The sequence below is a fragment of the Penaeus chinensis genome, chromosome 12 (genome assembly GCF_019202785.1).
Source record: "Penaeus chinensis breed Huanghai No. 1 chromosome 12, ASM1920278v2, whole genome shotgun sequence".
Taxonomy (NCBI): domain Eukaryota; kingdom Metazoa; phylum Arthropoda; class Malacostraca; order Decapoda; family Penaeidae; genus Penaeus; species Penaeus chinensis.
Window position 1 is genome coordinate 21,323,091 of NC_061830.1, and position 7,500 is coordinate 21,330,590.

Genomic DNA, 7,500 nt, shown 5'->3' on the forward strand with positions numbered 1-7,500 from the left:
GCGCGGGCTCGATATTCTTCCCCTATCCACTTCAAATTAAACATTCCCGCATCCTCTCCTTCTTTCTCTCTATCTCCCATTCAGTCTCTTCCTTTCTCTCTCCTCCCTCTTCCTCATACGTTCATCCTCCTCCCAAGTCTCTCTCAATATATATGCGTGTGTATGTGTGTGTGTGTGTGCATATATATATATATATATATATATATATATATATATACACATATCCATCTCTATCCCTTCGGGACACAGACAGACATACGCACCACAAGCCAATGTGAACAGACACGATTTCAGTCATGTCATCTAAGCAAACACGCGCGAGATTTTTTTTTCACCAGTGATTTTCGTACTAGGCACCTTATGTCGAATAGGCTCATGTCCTCTGAATGAAGTGTATTTCGCCGAAGCAAAGTTATGCACTTGCGGACAAAGAGTTTGAAAGCGAAACTCGATTATGAAATGTTATGAAATAATGTCGACTGACGTGCTGAGGTAAATTATGCAAACTCCGAGTTAGACGTTATTTTGGAAACGTTAAGAGTATGGATATTGTTATGAGGATGATGACACAATAATTGCAATAACTTTCATTTTCGTAATTTTCCGAGTCTGGCTTCCCGGGGGTCGAGTCTCGTAGCATACGTTTCGCCGGCGAGTTCGTTCGTGTAAAATAATCCACGTGAATGTGCATGCGAGGTGGAGAGAAATAACGGGCGAAGAAACGGCGAACGCATTCAGAGAGAAAGTGAGAGAAATTTGACCAACTGAAAGGGAATTGTATTAAAAAAAGAAGAACCACGTAACAAACTAGTTGGCAGAGGTTTTAATCAGGCGAGATGTTAATGTTTATTTGTGTTGGATGTAACTCAAGAGTTGTATGGAAGTTTTACGCTATCATTGTTTAGAAGAATACCATGGGCACAAATATGTCATCTCTCTGTACGGGGGATACCATTACCATAGATTTACAAAACTTGCTTCTAATACGAGTCTGAGGAATGGAACTTATCAGACGTGAATTACAACCGACATTTTCCAACAAACAAGGGAAGTCTAAAGGGAAGTCACGTTAGCCATACTCATCATGGATGTTTCATCAACAAAGACCCGAGATCATCCATTTAGCCAGCAGAGGAAAGACCGTCAAGGCAGTCAGTTTCCCGAGGAGCAGCTTCCCCGGCGCGGTGCAGGAAATGGCTGCGCTCAAGATAATTGACTGACCTTCACTCGGAGAAATGTATTTAATCAGGCATCACTGCGGTAGCTTTAGTCTGCCAGCGGTTCAGTTTGGAAGGCTTGAACAAGGCGTCGACCTTTACAGTTATTAGCGCCCTTTATCTCCCGACTCTTTCAGGGAGTTATATAACGATCTGTGTAATTGCCGCGCAAGCATTTCATATAAGAAGAGAGCGAGGTGCCCGGGGAACATCGCGAAGCAGGTGGAACTAGTTTGGTCTTCATTGTGGGACCGAGTTTATATATCCTGGTTATGACTGTCAGGAGGTGCCTGGCGACACACGCACACACACACACACACACACACACACACACACACACACACACACACACACACACACACACACACACACACACACACACACACACACACAAACACGCACACACGCACACACACACACACACACACACACACACACACACACACACACACACACACACACACACACACACACACACACACACACACACACACACACACACACACACACGTAATCATACATACAAACATTATATTTGTATGAAAATATGTGTGTGCTTGTGAGTGAATGCATCTGCGAATGGATCTGTGCATTTATGTATATGCATACGTGTATACATCATTATTATTATCATTATAATGTGTTTCTCAAAGTGTTCTTATGAAGACGTAGAAAAAGTAGGAAGCGAGAAGAGGAGAGTGGAAAAGGAAGCCTGAGAGAGAGGAGAGTAAGAACGTCTTCTGTTAGGAACATCCTGTGAACTTTGAACTTGGCGGCGAAATGAACCCTGCAGGGACCAGTCTGGATGTCAGACCGCTGAATCAAAAATTTATTATCTGTACTTTGTGGACTCAGCCTTAACACAACAGCCAGCATGGAGCTCGGGCGAATTCCGAGTACTGTTATGACGGGTAAATATCATGCTTTGGAGTTGTGGCTGTGCATGGCGAGGACCTCCTTGTGCTGCCGACATGCAAGCTTACTTTCCAGCGTGTCATGCACAGCCGCCCTTCGTCGTGGCTGGGAGTGGCCGCGGTATTCCAGGCAGGTGTTGCTAAGGGCCTGCTCGTGGGAGGGGAGGGGTGCTCCAAGCAGGGCTGAAGAGGAGAATATTCAAGAAGGATAAAGCCGGGCGAAGCTTCGCAAATCTCAATTATATTGCCAGGGCGCGGCGGGATTCGGAGATTCCAGGTTACTGGTGCGAGGGCTTGCTGGGTGCAGGCGAGTGCTCAGGAACCACTACGTAGCAGGAGTACAAGTGCTAACTGGAGCCTCAGTAGCTTATGTAAGTTCGGGGTTTTCTTTGACGTGTCATAGCGCCTTGTTGCACGCCTTTTTGTGTGTGTTCATTCATGGAAACCACGCATGGAAATAGAGATAGGTATAATATACAAATTTCAACTTTTATATATTATAAGTATTTCCATAATTGCTTCAATTTTAAGTAGAAATGATGCTGATGAAACATTTAAGGCTGGATTCTGTGGCAATCTAGGTTAGATGGACTTCATGAATATTATTGTTATTATTGTTTTCATAAAATGGTCAGGCATTTCCAAATGGTTCAAGGTCAGGATATATTTCAGATAAGAGGCAGGTTATTCTAGAAGGTCGCAATTTAGGCTGGGTAGAAGGCAGGCAAGCAGACATGCAGAGGTCAGGGACTGGTACAGTGGGTGCCTGAGGCTGCAGCACCACGCCTTCACCACTCTCGCTTGGTCGGCCCACTGCTGCAAGTCTGCCTCTGCCTCACGCCCCTCGCCCGCCTATCACGTCCCTCCTCTGAGGACGTTGCTCGGCGTCGAGAGCCAGCCTGGGGCTCACTGGTCATTACATATTTCGTGCTTCCTCCTCTCTGACGATTCAGTGGGTGCCTCGTGTTTAAAGGGCGATCTCACGAAAACTATTGGGCCTATACAGTGATTTTCGTCACAAGAACATAGACTATGTGGAACCGGTTTCTTCCACATCAACATCAATTTTATTACAATTTCCTGTTACGAGATCGTTTCTTTCTTTCGCTCATCCTCAAGTCCGTAAATCGTGAGTGAATGTAACCCATGTAGGCGCGATCAAGGTCACGGGCGTTATTTAGGCGGGATGTTTGTTTTGACGCAGCAGAATCGCTGGTCCTCTCTGCCTCGATCGATGCACAGGCAGAAATCCATCCCGCTGGAAAATATGCTTGCATCATATCGAGTTTTATGAACTGTCACCGTGCTTGATTGTCCTGCCCGTATAGAAGTACTGAAACCGAAACGGTGTGAGGGAATCCAAGAGATATGTGAGTAATTATACAGAGACAAAAAGAAAAGAAGAAATGAAATAAATACGATCCTTGCACCTGGTGTAGTCCTCCTTTTGACACAACTAAACACTTTCCAACTCGGAAATGTCAGGATATTTTGAAAGGTTAAACAATATACCACAAGTATTTGCGTATCATTTACTTTATTGCAAAAAAGTATTAGACGACACATGTGGGTTGTGTGACCTTTGCGGTGGGATAAGACTGCAGAAACGATCCTGAGTTTCCCCTCTTATTCCCTCCCTCTCCCCTCCTCGCTCCCCCGCCCCCCGTTGCCCTTCCCGTCCCTCCTGCAGCCACCCCTGGCCCTCGCCAGCCTTCCCTGTCCCACCGCCATCCCGCGCCCCTCTTCGAAGTCTCGCGCCGTCGGTTTCTCTCTTATGGCCACAAATCAGGCCCGGGAATCGCGGCGCCGCCTCATAATCGGATCAGACGGCCACATCCGCATTGCCCGGTGTTGTCCGGTCCCGACGCCCGCAGTTCGGCCGTGTTCGTTCGGCTCCCGGGGCGAACAGCCACTGGACTCTGGCCACCTGGGTCTTTATTGGCCACCGCCAGCGTTAGCCTTGTTAGTGGAGTATCGTGCATGTCCGTGTGTCTGAGCGTGAAATAATCCAAGCCTCGACCTCATGGGCAACAAGAATAAATGCACCAACATTATTTTATCGTGTTATATGACGTGATGTATTTACTGATGATTCACTGATGTTTTTTTTCGTTAACATTATTATTTTCAATGACACTCATTACAAGAACAATCTTAGTTTTCTTTTTTGTTGTAGCCATTAGGGGTATACTGTTATCTTTCTTGTTGGTATTTGCAAATCATACTTACTATTGTTGATATTCTTAACGCAGTGGAAGAACAGCGTTGATGCCATGGTGTATTGTGCATGTAGCGTAGTTCGTTTGATTCCTGCGCCCTTTGCGTGCGAGCGGTGTTGCAGCTGAAGTTATGATCCATAGATGAGTCTATAGACGGACGGCGAGACTTTGGCGGTCGCTAGGGCTGTGGTTGTTAGATTCGGAGGTTTTGCGATTAAAGGCCTCTTGTGCAGATTCCTCCTCCCGAGTGGATGGACAACTCTCGTGCCATGGAACGTTGTCGGGTGGATGCTCTCTCTCTCTCTCTCTCTCTCTCTCTCTCTCTCTCTCTCTCTCTCTCTCTCTCTCTCTCTCTCTCTCTCTCTCTCTCTCTCTCTCTCTCTCTCCTTCTCCCTCTCCCCCCTCCCTCCCTACCTCCCTCCCTTCCTCTATCCATCCCTCCTTCTCTCTCTCTCCGCTTACCCCTTTCCTTCTCTCCCTTTCTCTTTTTCTCCAAGGCTTTCTGATCTCACCCCAGACACCTTTACGTCCCTTCACTTTCCCCCAGAGTCGGCTCTACCTCCCCCCCCCCCCCGGTCGCCGCCCCCCGCGAGGCCTGCGGCTGCTTGGCCCGGTCGCCGCCTCGTAACTTCGGCTTTCTGTGCTTTACGTCGCCGAGGGTGACGCTCGTAGCTAGCTCGGAAGTTCTCGTTGCGACACGACTGGAAAGCTAACCGCTGTTTCTATATTTATAAGAACAAAATCCGTTTCATGGTTGATGGTTGACTCAAGTAGTCATTTCCGTTTTTTTTTGTTTTTTTTACTTTTTTTTTTTTGTAAATAATAAGTATACAGTTTCCCGATTTAATATTCAACTTGTTCCTCTTTGATAACTCTCATTCTCTCCTGCATTTCCCAGGGTTTACCTCGTGTGGCTGTTTGTGGAGTGCTTGCTTATTCTCGTGCCTCTTTGCTGCGTTGTTTATCGGTGACTCAAGCCATATCTTTTGATTATTCATAGTTGTGGAATTAAGTTTTATGTTTTTTTTTTTCGTTCATATGTTTAGTTTTCTAGTTGCTTGTTTGATTTCTTGTTTTTCTTTTATTTTTTTCTGTTTGTCCTTTCCTCTTTTCCTTTGTCTTTCTTTTCTCCATTTCTTTTGTCTTTATTTTTTGTATTTCTTTGTTTTTCTTTCCACTTTATCTACCCCTTTTCCATTCCTCTTCCACACTGTATCGTTATTTTGCCTCGTGCTTTGGGTCATATTTACGTTTTTGTTTCTCGTACACTCTTGCGACTTGTTTATCTCAAGATAACGTGCTTTAAATGACTCATCCGCCTGCTCATGAGTCGATCTCGCTGTTGTTAGGGTATTCAATGTCCTTATAGTGGAATTGAAACTCTTGCGATTCCCCTTTCTCTTAACATATTGTTTATGAATTGAGAGTCAAAGGTGCGTGTTGTGGTCCTTCTCATCTGAGGGAATTTAGAAAGTTATGACGATTTGCGGTATTTAAGATAAATACCGTGGACAGATTAGATACGATCGGAACATAGCCGTGACTCTGAACATAGTAAGGAGTCAGAATGCTCGCTCCGAAGGAATGCTTCCTAAATAAAATAGAGCTTAACAAGATAGCGTCGTGTTATAAGATTCCGAAGAGAAGATGAAGGGAAAAGAAAATATGGCCTCAGAAATGTAGATGATGATAGCCACTGAGTGCACAGTAAAGTGCATTGCGTATTATGGTCGATAATACATCTTTGGCTGATTTAAACTCCCTCTTATCAGTTGCTATCTCTTTTTTAGCGTTGCCCCACGTTGTCAAATCAGAAAACAGAACAAGTAATGTTGTTGGTACATGGATGTTTTATCCCTTTTGACCAATCGTTGAATGTCGCCAGAATTCGGTAGATGATAAATGCTTTCCTTTGTCAACTATCACGCCCAAAGGCATATGCTAGAACTAATTCTTCTGATTAGTTATTTATTATAGAGCATTTTTTTCATTACCTTTGCCGCAAGATAAGAACATGTGAGTATTCATTATGATTACTAGCGCAGAATCAGTAATTTAAAATTGGTGTGTAGTTGGATATTTAACTGGATTCCTGCCATAACAGTGAATGAAATGTCTCTCCAGAGCTTCCACAATACACAATATCTGTATCGCAGTGCATATTCCAAGTGCACTGATACTAATATTCGTGTTAAAATTTGACAAATGGAACTTGTTCAGGAATGTGTTTTTAAGAACAGCCTCTTACCTATTCTCATTAAACTCCTTATTTTCTCCAAAATCACTTTAGTGCACGGGAGGACTGACACTTGCCAAGGCGGGGAGGGCATCAATGGAGCACATTCTTCCGTGTAGGAGTACGTTTTCTGTGTTGGTGATACTTGTAAGACTTCAACCTTCCGCGTGCTAGGGTCAGCGTCAGAGTGCCAAGCCAAAGCAAAACTATTATGTTATATAGATTACACTCTAAAAGTAAAATAAGCTACAGCAAGAAAACATGGTACATCGTTTTTTATACCGCTATTGAGTGGCGGAGATTTCGAAGAAGTGTCACGCACGTGTGTATCAGAGCATAAACATTTCGCAAATTATGATAACAAGAAAGCTAGGACTGGATGCGGGCGTCATGGCTGCAAGTAACTATGAATCTGGGTCTGATCTGATCGCGCGATAGCGGTCAGGGTCACTGTGGCCTTACTGACGCACCAGCGCCGCTTGGCCTGCGAATGGATGGCGATCTTCAGTCTGCATTCGTATTTCGTGAAGTGATTTCATTATTAGGAGGATTTGCTTTCTGTGTTCAAGGTCGCCTGGTGGTAACTTCGGTGCGTCTGTCAGCGGTTTACATGCTAGGGACCGGTGCTGTTAAATATTTACTCTTGGGCGCCGCTCTTCTACTGGTACCTGCAAGGGGCAGAGCACCTGCTGCCCTTCACCTCGTTTGGCACCTGCACGCACCTTGGACTGAAATTTTCAGCATTGACTATTTGGTAATTATATGGAAGCATATAATTACCATACATATATATATATATATATATATATATATATATATATTTATATATATATGGTTATGTGTGTGTGTGTGTGTGTGTGTGTGTGTGTGTGTTCTGTGTATGTATGTATGTATGTATATACGCACAGACAATA

General features: G+C 44.5%; 1 protein-coding gene across 13 annotated transcripts in view; it reads left to right on the forward strand.

Moving 5' to 3' along the window:
* LOC125031047 (FH1/FH2 domain-containing protein 3-like) overlaps positions 1-7,500 on the forward strand; it is a 137,217-nt gene that overhangs the window by 19,163 nt on the left and 110,554 nt on the right. The window lies entirely within an intron of this gene.